General features: G+C 41.6%; 1 protein-coding gene across 4 annotated transcripts in view; it reads right to left on the bottom strand.

Moving 5' to 3' along the window:
• Window positions 1-12,509, bottom strand: part of LOC148888261 (leucine-rich repeat and fibronectin type III domain-containing protein 1-like protein) — a 100,019-nt gene extending 87,510 nt beyond the window's left edge. For 3 of the 4 annotated variants that reach the window (XM_089013879.1, XM_089013882.1, XM_089013883.1), the window contains exon 1: window positions 11,548-12,509. The gene's annotated coding sequence lies outside the window, so the exon portion shown is untranslated. Of the gene's footprint in view, window positions 1-10,362; window positions 10,401-11,547 lie in introns of all 4 variants that reach the window. The other variant, XM_089013880.1, reaches the window with a different exon arrangement.
• Window positions 12,510-13,470: the final 961 nt, after the last annotated feature.

Below are 13,470 nucleotides of genomic sequence, written 5' to 3'. Positions count from 1 at the left end.
CTTCCAGATGACTGGCAAACTACAGCGAACATAATCAGAGACACAGGTCGGAAAGTACTTGGTGTATCGAGTAAAAGAAAGGTAGATAAGGAGACTTGGTGGTGGAATGGGGAGGTGCAGGAGTGTATACAGACAAAGACGTTAGCAAAGAAGAAGTGGGACACTGAGAGGACGGACGAGAGTAGACAGCAGTACAAGGAGATGCAGCGCACGGTAAAAGCAAAGGTGGCAAAGGCAAAACAAGAGGCCTATGATGACTTATATGCTCGGCTGGACAGCAAGGAAGGTGAGACTGATCTTCACAGGCTGGCGAGACAGAGAGACAAAGATGGTAAGGACCTGCAGCAGGTTCGGGTAATTCAGGATAGAGATGGCAATGTATTAACAGGTGCCAGTAGTGTGATGGCAAGATGGAAAGAGTACTTTGAAGAATTGATGAATGAGGAAAATGAGAAGGAACAAAGAGTAGAAGACGTGACTGTTGTGGACCATGACGTAGCAAGCATTAGCAAGGATGAAGTGAGGAGGGCGCTGAAGAGGATGAAGGCTGGAAAGGCATTCGGGCCTGATGATTTATGGAAGTGTCTTTGAGAGGTGGCGGCGGTGTTCTTGACTGGGTTATTCAATAAGATCTTAGATGGCGAACAGATGCCTGAAGAATGAATACCTTTATTATTATTATTCGTCCCGCAATGGGGAAATTTGCAGTCCACAGCAGCAATTGAAGAGGGATGAATGGAGACAAAGTGTACTCGTGCCCATTTTTAAGAACAAAGGAGATGTGCAGAGTTGTACTAATTACAGAGGAATGAAGTTGATGAGCCATACAATGAAACTCTGGGAAAGAGTAGTTGAAGCTAGACTAAGAGCAGAAGTGAACATTTGCGAGCAGCAGTATGGCTTCATGCCAAAAAAAGAGTACGACAGATGCATTGTTTGCTTTAAGAATGCTGATAGAGAAGGTCAGAAGGAATTGCATTGTGTCTTTGTAGATCTGGAGAAAGCGTATGACAGAGTGCCCAGAGAAGAGCTGTGGCATTGCATGAGGAAGTCTGAAGTGACGGAAAAGTATGTCAGAGCGGTGCAAGACATGTATCATGACTGTAAGACAGTTGTGAGATGTGCTGTCGGTGTGACTGAGGAATTCAAGGTGGAGGTGGGACTCCACCAGGGGTCAGCTCTGAGACCCTTCTTGTTTGCTATGGTGATGGCCAGGCTGACAGACGATGTTAGACAAGAATCTCCTTGGACCATGATGTTTGCAGATGACATTGTGATCTGTAGCGAGAACAGGGAACAAGTGGCGGAGAAACTAGAGATGTGGAGATATGCCCTGGAAAGGAGAGGAATGAAGATCAGTCGCAGCAAGACGGAATATATGTGTGTGAATGAGAGGGATCCAAGTGCAAGCATGATGCTACAGGGTGAAGAGATAAAGAAGGTGGAGGATTTTAAGTACTTGGGGTCAACTGTCCAGAGCAATCGAGAGTGTGGAAAAGCGGTGAAGAAGCGTGTCCAGGCAGGCTGGAGCGGCTGGAGAAAAATGTCAGGTGTGATGTGTGATGGAAGGGTTTCAGCTAGGATGAAAGGAAAAGTGTATAAAACCGTGGTCAGACCAGCCATGATGTTTGGACTGGAGACAGTGCCACTGAAGAAAAGACAGGAAGCAGAGGTGGAGGTAGCAGAGCTGAAGATGTTGAGGTTTTCTTTGGGAGTGACCAGGTTGGATAGGATCAGGAATGAGTACATTAGAGGGACAACTCATGTTAGAGGCTTTGCAGAGAAAGTCAGAGAGGCCAGACTGAGATGGTTTGGACATGTCCAGAGGAGAGAGAGTGACTACATAGGGAGAAGGATGCTGAGCCTTGAACTGCCAGGCAGGAGACCGAGAGGAAGACCGAAGAGGAGGTTTATGGATGTGGTCAAAGAGGACATGAAGGTAGCTGGTGTGAGAGAAGAGGATGCACAAAACTGGGATAGATGGAGGACACTGATTCACTGTGGCGACCCCTGAGGGGAAAAGCCGAAAGGAAAAGAATAATAATAATAATAATAATAATAATAATATTAACATTAATAATATATAATAATAATAATACATTTCATTTCAAACGCCTTTCAGAACACCCAAGGACACCTTACAAAAAAACAAAGCACACAACAATAAAAACATAAGTAAAATGATAAATAATAAAATAGCTGATTGAACTAGACCATCAATGCAATTTTAAACAGATGGGGTTTGAGGTGGGATTTGAAAATAGGGAGGGAGTTAATATTATGGATGTTAGGTGGATGTGAATTCCAGAGTTTAGGAGCAGAGCGGCTGAAAGCTCTGCATCCCATCGTGGTGAGACGGGCAGATGGCACATAGAGGTGAAGGGAGGATGAGGATCTGAGTGACCGAGAGGGAACTGAGATTTGAAGCAGGTCAGACAGATAGGGAGGGGCAAGGTTATGGATGGCTTTGAATGTAAACAATATTTTGAATTTGATCCGATGTTTAACAGGGATCAAATGGAGGACAGGGGTGATGTGGCGAAAGGAGGGGGTTTTAGTGATGATCCGGGCTGAAGAATTTTGGACTAGTTGGAGTTTACGGAGAAATTTCTGATTGACACCGAACAGAAGTAAGTTACAATAATCGATGTGGGAGGTGACGAGACTATGGATAAGGATAGCAGCGGAGTGAGGGGTGAGCGAGGGACGGAGACGATTGATATTACGGAGGTGGAACTATGCAGACCGAGTTATGTTATTTATATAGGAGTGAAAAGATAGTGAGCTATCGAGGATGAAACCCAGGGTCTGGACACGGTTGAACTGTCAATGGTGAGAGAGAAACTGTTTGCTCTGTGCGGAGAGGTGTGTGACGACGTCAGAGAATTCTTTTAGAAAGTCACAATGTGGTTTCGATTCACGGTATACAGTGGCTACGATTGAGGGACAGGGTCCGGAAATTTTACATGCAAGGCATTCAAATGATAGCGTTTCCGGGAGTTAAATTTGGAGGACTTTCCAGTTCTCGCGGTAAAATATCGCGAGACAACACCCGCGGCCTGAGAGGCGGGGCTTAGAAATGTAAACAAAGCCTGGGGGAGTTGCGTCGTTGAGCTGGGAGAAGTCTCCCGTCGTTTTCCAGGTCTCCTTAATAAAAATCATATTTTGTTCGCGTTAACTCATCTTAATTGCTTGGGAATTTGAAATATCTGCACAATTGTTATCTACGTATCCATCTCTGGAAAATGTCTTATTACTATTATGATGATGTTGATTGTTATTATTATTTTTATTATTGTTATGAATAAATATTAATATTTTTAAGATTAATAATACTAATCACTGTCATTATTATTATATGTTATTATTTATTATTATTATTGCAATTTATTTTTATTACAATTAAATGAGGGGCAACATTCGGTTTGCCTTTTCATTTTGCCCCATCATCCTCCAGTAAAGCACACTTGTGGCAGCGTCCACCTGCCTTTCAGATGCACAATCAAAATCAGTCATCATATTTGTTCATCAATAGGATTGATTAATGCATTTACCTACACTTCTCCCATAATGTGTGTTTAATTTAAATACAGCGCAATTGGCAAACGCTAAGATGTGTGCAACTACTTTGAAGGTCACCTGCCACATCCGTCTACCAAAGCAATCAATATCGTGCGCTTTAATGCACAAGCAAACCTGTAATTAAAGCGCCACATAAATGTCAACTCTTTGAGGGACTGACTGTAGTCAGACTAAAGCAAAGCTCTCAAAACGAAAATCAGAACGTCAATGTTTTTCAAGAAATATATCTGTTACAGTTCATGTAAGCTTACTGCAAAGGGTCCAAGTACACTAAATCTTCAGAAAGCTCCGGCTACTACCTTCCATGAAGGTGCATTCAGGTGTCCATATCTCTACTGAAACGTGTGCCATCCAGAAACCTGTGCCATCTCTCCTTCACCCACCCAATCCTCTCCTCGGCAGGTATTTTACTGAAACCTGGAAGGAAGTCTTGATTCAGTGTCAATACAACATTGACCAAGGAATACAAGTTCAGCACATTTAGGGAGAAAATTTGGTTCAAATTATCCCCGAAAATGACAAAAAGTGATTCACTGTTATCTATGTTCCCCCTGTACTGATTTCCGCACATTTACTATTGCCCTCTACTTAACTCATTCAACTGCCAGACGTGCAAAAATGTGTCCACTCCAGTGCTCGGGTTTTTGTCATTTTCACTCAAATTTTTTTCACAATATTAATAAAATATTGAATTTTAGGACTACAAAAAACATTCAATTCAGCGTAAGAAACCTTAGACTATCTTCTTTCATCAGAAAAAAAGAGTTAACTCCTAAGTTATATGGGTCTGGAGTAATATGAGGTGTGAGTGGTGGCGGCTGTACAAAACATCTTGGGAGAGAAAAACATTGGCGGAGGTCTGACCAGCCCTTTATTGGCACCCCCCCCCCTGCAAGAAAAATCAAAACTCGAACAAATTTGGGAATGGCGCTCCGTGTCATATTTTCAATTTCCGAATAAATTCTTGAATGACACTGAATGAGTTAATATTAATCATTTTTAGGACTCAAGGGGAAGAGTATTGAGTGTTCAGTTTAGAGTTTAGATTGGCTCAATACTGAAGATTGACAGATTTTCAGCAAGTCAGTTGTTGGTTTGGGAGTGAGTCTCAACTTGTGCATTTTACTCCTGCTGTGACTGAAAAGAGGCTGTCAACACGAACCAAACTGTTTTTGGCTCCTATGGTCTAATTATATGGGGGAACACCATCAACAGTGAAAGGTTTTTTTTTCAAACTCGCTGTGAAATTACAATTCGCAACAACCAACACTGGACATGATCGCTTACGACAGCTTTCTCATTAGGAACATTGGACTTGTCTCGCTGGCATACATTCTGAGACTTTGATTTAAAAATAACAAACATACAGGAAATAAATGCATGTGCGTGCCATCAACCATGGTAAATGGAATTTGAAAATGATAAAAGCAGTCACAGCAAAAGAGTGCAAAGACAAACTACAAGGTAGAGAAGTGAGAAGCTGAAGAGAAAGCGTGGAGTTCCCAAGTATGGGGGGAACATGAATGAGTTAACTGATTGAGTTGTGAGGGGAATGCAGCTTTCATCCTTTATGTGGCATTGTTTCTTTCTGACACTACCAATTGATGAGGAGAGATAGAGGGCTGAGCACACAGTTCTTTTCAATCTATCTCAACTTGCTATCTGGCTCTGCTTGTTGGGTCTGCTTTGTCACAGCACAGCAATTACAAATGAGTTGGAGAAAAAAATGTCCATTGGAGTCTCACATATTCTAAAACGGAGGTCGCTAAACCTCTTTGATGGATTGTTCTAGTTTGTTAAACATGGTATGAAAATAAATGCAGCCGCCTGCAAGTCGTTCTGCCATCCTGTTTAGTATTTTTCAATGCCTGTGTACATAACTGCTTTTGAAAAGTGCAACAACAGAAAAGAGCACACAGTCACACTTCTTCTTGACTTTGGTAAATTTTCCTTTCTCCATTTGATGTTAGCGCTGTTGCTACTATGCCCGTTATGCTTTTTTCCAGTAACTGATCGCACCTCGTGAGTGCAGTGTCACCAGTTGTCAAAAGTAAGATGTGCAACTCAGAAGAACACAAGCTTGAAGCAGACGGATTAAATGTTATTTTTGGACTAAGCCGCGGGCAACGCAGGCCTGCTGTACTGATTCCGATATTACAATTAATGGTATCAGCAAACTCCAAATATGTCATGATTAAATGTTTTCTATGGATGGGAATAGTAAACAGTGAGCAAAATCATTGACGCTGCTCCCACTTGACCATCTTCTCAATTTATCGCAGGAATGGAAATGGGATTCAAAAACATTTCGGAAGAGGTTTTACAATCAAATGTAGCCATGTTCAGTGATTAAAATGGAATAACTTTACCTGTACAACTGTTCATGTAATTATTATTTTTTGAACAAAGCCTTTTTATGGAGAAGGATTTTTTTCTATCATCAATATAAGCATGGGCATTGTATACGTTATGAGTTCTCAGAGTTGTTTTTGTTTATCACCTAAAATACATAAATGGTAAATGGACTGTCCTTTATTTCAGGTGCATTCACTTAAGGCAGTTTTCATCGCGGGCCACATTTTAGTTCCCATTTCCCTTGGAGGACCATTATGACTGAAATCATCTAAATAAGTGAATAACGGTGAATGTAATGATTGTTGAAGTCACTGTAATAAGGTGCTTGGCAGCAATAAATTTCTTATGTTGCTCTAATTTATTAAATATGAGAATTTGAAATGTTGGTACATATTTTAGCAAGCCTCATGCAAGTTGCCACTTTTGATTTGTATTCGAGGGTCACATAAAATGCTTTGGCAGGTCAAATCTGGCCCCCGGGGCCTTGACTTTGACACCTGTGACTTAAAGGACAACCGACACTATTTTTTTGTTTCCTAACTGACATCAGAAAAACGTTTTATGGCATCTAAAATACCCAAAACACGCAGGCTGATATTTTTAGTCAAATGCAAAACATCAATAAAAATGACTTAAAATGTCCCAAAACTACTTCTAAATGACCTCAGAAAGTTTCAGTTTCAGAAGGACCCATCTCCTTGTTCGTGACGTCACGCCAGGACGTCTTGGCTTGCTCGAGAATCAAAGCAATGGCTTCAGATTCGGAGATGATGCTTTCTTGTTACTCATCCTGTTATGAATATGATTTAAATAGTTCTGAAAAGGAAGGCATAAATGTTTGCAATGGATTAAAGAAATCCTTCCATCTCATTTTAAGGCGTCTGGACTCCAATGTAGCGCCCAGAAAATGCAAAAGATGGCGCCCAAGCTCCGTTGGAAATGGGCTGATTTGTCTGCTGGGAATTTGTATCAAATAGTAGTCTTGGTGCAACACACAACGATTCACCATCACATTATTTGTTTTTTCCTTCTAATTTCGCCATCAACATGGATCAAAACGAAGTTTTCAGACCAAACAAAGTACCCAAAATGCATTGTGTGTGGCTTTCTCGTCAGGGGCGTTCCAGACGTGACGTCAGGCATCGTCATACACTCGAAAACAAGACTTCCTGAATATTCAGCGCGAGTCTTGAAACGTAAAATTTAGCTATATGCTGTGGAATCTTTGTAAAATATGCTCAGGAGAAGCCATTTGAAGTGATTTTACAAATTATGAACACAACTTGTCCGGGGGCGTCGGTTGTCCTTTATGGCAATACATATCGGCCTCAACTTACGAACTTAATTGCTTCCCAGACAGAGTGTGTAAGGCGAAAAGTGTGTATCTCCCAAAAAAATTCCATAGGAAACCATTAAAATGGGAATAATCCGTTCCCGGGTTTCCATAAAATATCCATAAAATATACTATACAACTCAATAAGCCTAAATAAGCCTTAAAAGTACACACAACATACCTTATTCTATGTATAATAAATGTGCTATTGTATTGTAATGAAAGAAATACACTGCATTGTATCATAAAGTCACTTTATTTACATTTGTGATAGCCATTTATGGCTTGATGGTATGGCGTTGGAGATCGAAGGTCAAAGGGAATTGCTGTTTGGAAAGAGAGGCGCATTACATGACGACTGTAATTAAAGAAATAAACTGTGCTGTAAAATAAAGTTTTATTTACCTTTTTGATGGTCGTTGATGGCTTATGGAAGGAGAGTCACCTTCCATAAAGACTGTTGGTAACTTAACCTCTGGTGCTGTTCGGTCGTGTGCTTCCGCCGAAGATCACTCCGCCAGCCGTGGTGGGTGTGTATTATGAAAATAGTGCTTATTATAAGGTTTAATTTTCATAAATTTGACGTTTGGAAGACAAAAAGTTTGTAAGTTGAGGTGTTTGTATGTAGTATGTATGTATGTATGTATGTATGTATGTATGTATGTATGTATGTATGTATGTATGTATGTATGTATGTATGTATGTATGTATGTATGTGTGTGTTTTTCTCCGGGTATTCCGGTGTCCTCCCGCATTCGAAAAAACAAGGCTGGCAGATTAATGGAATGCTCAGAATTGTCCCAAAGTGTAAGTGTGAGCAAGGATAATTGTTTGTTTATGTGTGCTGTGCGATTGGCCGGCAACCAGTTCATGGTGTCCCTCGCCTACAACCCAAAGACAGCTGGGATCGGCTCCGGCATCCCCCGCGACTCTTGTGAGAATAAGCAGATAAGAAAATGGTTGGATGGAACTAGTAGTTATAATATTAACAGAGTTGTGCTCTCATTTGTTTGAGCTCCCTTGGTGTTTAATTTAACATGACTACCATGAGTATTTTATTCCCTTGTCCATGTCTTAGTTTTTATAAAATACTTAATGGGTCCTCGTTTTCGGCAGGTCCACAGTATGAGACACAGGGAATCGACTTTGCAAAGAAAAGGAACTCTAATCTCTGTAGTACTCTCAAAACTCGGCAGAAATCCCAACAGGGTATTATGTATGCCAAGTGAACATGTGAGATACAAAAGCCTCATTTATTGACATACCAGAGAACGATTGTGTCAAAATGTGATTCAGAAAATACTGCATATCCTAAAATCACCTTCTCCTCTTCCGGCTAAGGTGCAAAAAAAGGCAGGTGGGTGGGTGATATAAAACTGTCCTCCTCTGGGATGCATTTTGGTAAGCTACAGGATGCAGTGGTTTGGCTGAGCAGTGATATATCAGCACAACACAGCACCTTTCTCTGACCATGCTGCTTGGCATTCTGCACACCACTCACTCCCTTGTGCTCTCTGTCTCTCTTGGCTTCCAGCCTGGCTGCTTCTCTCCACCTTTCATTTTTTTTCTCCTCACGCTCAGCCCCATCTCTCACTCGCTCTTCCCTGGTGAGCGGGAGATGAGCCAGCATCTGTCATCGCGTGCGTGGAGACACACAGACATGCATATCGGTGTCGACATTTCAACCCCTACTGCAGTGGACAACGTGTCGCTTACAAGAGAACATTGTGAAGATATCATCTGGATTTTACCAGACCAAATGATAAAACGGCCAGTTGCCATGTCACAGGCTTTATTGTTTTTTTTTTTCCTTTGGATTGCCCATCTTTTCTTCTTACGCTCCTTAAATAACCATTCGCTATTCAACCTACTATATTTTCCTATGTACAGTATAAGGTGCACCCAAAATCCTTGATTTTCTTCAAAAGATGACTCTGTGCATTATACGTGAAGTAATATTTAGCCACAACAGGTCTCGTAACTACTGTCAGAAGCTGTTTTAAATGTGGTAAATTGAAACATCAATGTAGTGCAGTTTGAGTTGAAAAGAAGATTCCTATTCAGTCTTGCACTAGATGTTGCTGGCAGAGCACGATGAGCAAAGGTTCTTAATTTGTATTAAATATAGGAAGTTATTTTTGAATCAATTAATTAAAATGGTACAATGTTCAACAACCCACCACATGACCTTTTGAGAGGAACTAAGATGCCATTTAAGTCATAAACAAATCCACCAGGTAAAGAAAAACCGACGGGCTGACACAGCACAGCATGAATATTGTTAGCTGTGTGCATCTCTAACGACAGCTTTATGTGGTTTCCGATATTCTCGATCCGTCTCCTTGTGGCGCGGCAAGAGCCATTACCCGGCAGACCATTAGATATTATCAAAGAGTAGCTAAAACACAGCATCGTTTAATACAGTTGGCCCCTATAGCACTCTGCTGCAATAGCTTTCAATGCAAGCTGCAATACTGGGCGGTTGTTGATTTTACACTCCTGTCTTTTGGGCAGCCTCCGCTATTAACCACCCCACACCTCCTTGCAACCCACGACCCCCAATTCCATTTTATGATTATCCACCATGCTCCCTTGTTTTTGCCACTCACCTTCCCAGCGGTCCTGCCTCTCTGCTACCATTACGCCAACCATTCCTGCCCATGAACACCCCCCACCTCTCACCTCCACTGTGCCGTCACCTGGACTATCGCTGCTCCCTTGTGCTGCTCTGTGTTCCATCTGCCCTCTTTCCTCTGACAACTCATTTTAAGTCAACCCAAGTCTCCTCTTCCCTCTGCACAGCCTGACACTTGTCCTCTTGGGCAATTTGCCCCTTTGATAATTATGCCCTCACCAATTCCCATACTTTGTATCTTTGCCCTGAAGACCATCTTCGTCTCTCTCTGCAAAACTCTGTCCATCCATCCAGTTTCTATAGCGTGTACCCATATTAGTGTTGATCTCAGTTTTAGCTTCGGGGGACAGCTGGTCACCAGTAAACAACATATCGGTATAGAACATTCACACTCACATGGAGAATTTATTGTCAAGCATTGACCTAATATGGCTTTTTAAAAAGTCTGAATCAAACCTCTGAAGATGGAGGACACTGATTTGCTGTGGCGCCGCCTGAAGGGAAAAGCCGAAAGGAAAAGAAGACTTTGCAGTACATGCAGAAAACACACTTAGAACTTCCAAACTCCATACAAAGGCTAAAATCAACATTCTAACCGAGAACTCCAGAACTGTGAGCCAGATGTGTGAAACACGTCTGTTGTGATGCACTCGGCTAAACTATAAAAGTAAAATTTGGGAATATAACAGTACCCCTTCTTATGAACGTCTCTTCAAAATGTCAAGTTAAAAGAAATTGCATTATGACTGGCCGCTTTGAGTTTCCTGTCGGCAACATACTTATCGCTGCTCTGCCGTTGGTTAATACGAACAATCATCTTGTCATGCCATTGGCTAATTGGGACTTCCATACCTTATTTGTATATGTGCGTATCTACATAGATATGTGTCAATGTATCCTCATCATTTGACTCTTGAGCCATGAGGTGTTCCAATAGTTTTACGTAAATGTGAATCACCCAGAAAAAGTGTTCACTTTTCAGGTGATCGCTCACAATGGACATGTCCAAAGGATTGTTTTAAGTCGGCAAAGTAAATGCTCTTGCATTAGTTCTTTACAAACATAAAAATAAAAAAATATGAGAGAGAAACTTGGCCTAGAGAAGGCCAAAAATAATGAGTTAAATGACCATTTATATCCTTTGCTTTTTACATGATACACCACTGTCATTTAGTGTGCAATAATGTAATTGTAATGTCTGTTTGTTACATATTTCTATGCATTTTTTATACTTTGGGAAATATTTATATTGAAATTTTGGGGGACTTGGAACGAATAAGGGCATTTACATTGAAAATGCATCTCTACTTTCAAAATGTAATGTAGTAAAGCAATTTCTTCCAGACGTGATTAATTTAACAAGTAGAGGTACCAGTATACCACCCTACCCCACCCATCCTCACTCCTTCAACCATATTGAGTCTCATATCCCACCTCTCTCACTCCATTGTCCCATTTGCCTCCAAATCTTCAAATCGGATATCATCACATCTCGACCGCATAGGAGAGAACACCAGCGCCATTATCTTCCCCATCGGGCCTCCCCTGATTCTCTCATATTTGTGCATTACTCGGATGGAGAGTGGGGCAATAATCAGATGGCTCAAAGTACAAAGGGAAACATTATACTGTATACTGTACCTTTGTGTCTCCCTCGTGTCCTCACTGGCACTAGGGGTTATTTGTCCGCTTATCTCCACTCTTGGGAAACCAAGCGCAGAACCCCTCTCAACCAAGATTGTGCAAAATAATCCCACTCTTGGTCAGAACCATTTTATACATAAAAATAGCCGGTGTCCACTTTTTTGTGAGTATGCATTTATTTTTCGTCAGTCTCTTGCCTATACCAGGTTCACTTTTCAGGTTGTCAGGCCACGTGACACGGTTCAGTCGTATTTAAATAAACGAACAGCCAACGTCCGTTCGAGATCCACCGGGACGCATCTCAGGGGCTGAGAAAACGCCGCTAAACCGGTGCACCGCTGCGTTCACGGTCATTTACTCTCCACACGAGCTCCCCTCTCTCCTCTTCTTCCAATCGCCCGTTTTAAGGAAAATATCCAATGCGTCTTAACCTGGAAACCACCACTTGGTTAGGCAATGACAAAGCAACGATAAAGGGATCGCTTGGAGATCGATTCCATCATGGGGACAGTTTGCTTGTCGCCTTGGTGGCCCGATTGCGGCTCAATGCTCGCTCTCGCAGCTCAAAAATGCATTGCTGTCCCGACAGCGGAGGTCTGCCATTTGCAGCTATATCAAACACCTCCGATGGTACGATAACCTCCCGTTGCCCCTCAAAAGATTAGGCTTCGCTGCAAGGTTATCCCAAGAGTCGTTGCCTTCTTTCCGCCTCATAAGTGACTTTGTCTTGACCCGTTGTCTGCGTTCAAGAGACTTACAGAAAACGTTGAAGTGGCAGCCTGCAGAGCAACGATCCATAAAGAATTCAGCCAAAAAAAATAAAATGAAAAAATCAACAAATAAATCCGTCTTGTAAGCAGCAAAGAACCCTCGCGCAAGGGCTTATCCCTGATAAAATGGGATATGCTCCGACACTGCGAGCATCCTTGCTGGCCCCGCCTGCAGTTACTTTCCCACAGAGCGGCTATGGGCTTTGTCCCAACGCAGTCTGTATCCTCCCCTCCACTCCCGTCTGACCATACGCTTCTGCTGGCGGATTGCGCAATGATTAATTGATGCAGGGCGTTTGCTTCAACCTCTGTTTTATAATACATTACGATAAAACGGGAGAACCGTCTGAAACAGATTTAAAATACGTAGTATGATGTTCGTTGGACGCAAACTTTCCAAGTAAGGGACAATGCATTCGATATTACATGGTTGATTATGTGGTTTTAACAATACAGAATTGTAATAACCGTAGTATATATATCCCATGGCCCCTAAAAAAATCCGAAAATAGTGCAGAATAAAAATCATGTTTAGTGCTAGAATACATCAATTCCAAAGGGCATCGTAACAATTGTGGCACTTGTACCACTAGGGGCTGTAGATGAGCTATTTTCCTCCACTGTTTTTTTTAAATGGCATCCATAAAAATGACATTTAGCCCTGATGAAAAGTAATTGAGAGAAGTTATGCAAATTAAATTCCACAGTGACACACATGCACAATAATAGCAATGATTAGTGCAATCTCCAATACCAAATCATAGATGTCTACAGATGCTGCATGTTTTTTTCATCTTGCCCTTAAATTATCTGATTATAGCTCGACATTGGGCAATTTCTATGAGAGGAAACATAAGATTAAAGATGATAAAGCCATGAAGATGATCCAATATCAGAGGAAACCCAACGGAAATAGACAAACATATGATGTTGAGTGAATAGCCTCATCTTATTTCGTGTCACTCAGTCAAACAAATATGTTTTGAGTATACTGATGGATAGGGGATTTGTTGGTGATTTATCATTTGTGGATGGATGGATGGATGGATGGATGGATGGATGGATGGATGGATGGATGGATGGATGGATGGATGGGATGGATGGTGTATGGAGAGATGGATGAATGGATTTTTGCAATTCATTGTGATCA

Source organism: Hippocampus bargibanti, linkage group LG14 (genome assembly GCF_051943395.1).
Source record: "Hippocampus bargibanti isolate YZ-2025 linkage group LG14, ASM5194339v1, whole genome shotgun sequence".
Classification (NCBI taxonomy): domain Eukaryota; kingdom Metazoa; phylum Chordata; class Actinopteri; order Syngnathiformes; family Syngnathidae; genus Hippocampus; species Hippocampus bargibanti.
This window is presented reverse-complemented; position numbering and strand designations above follow the sequence as displayed.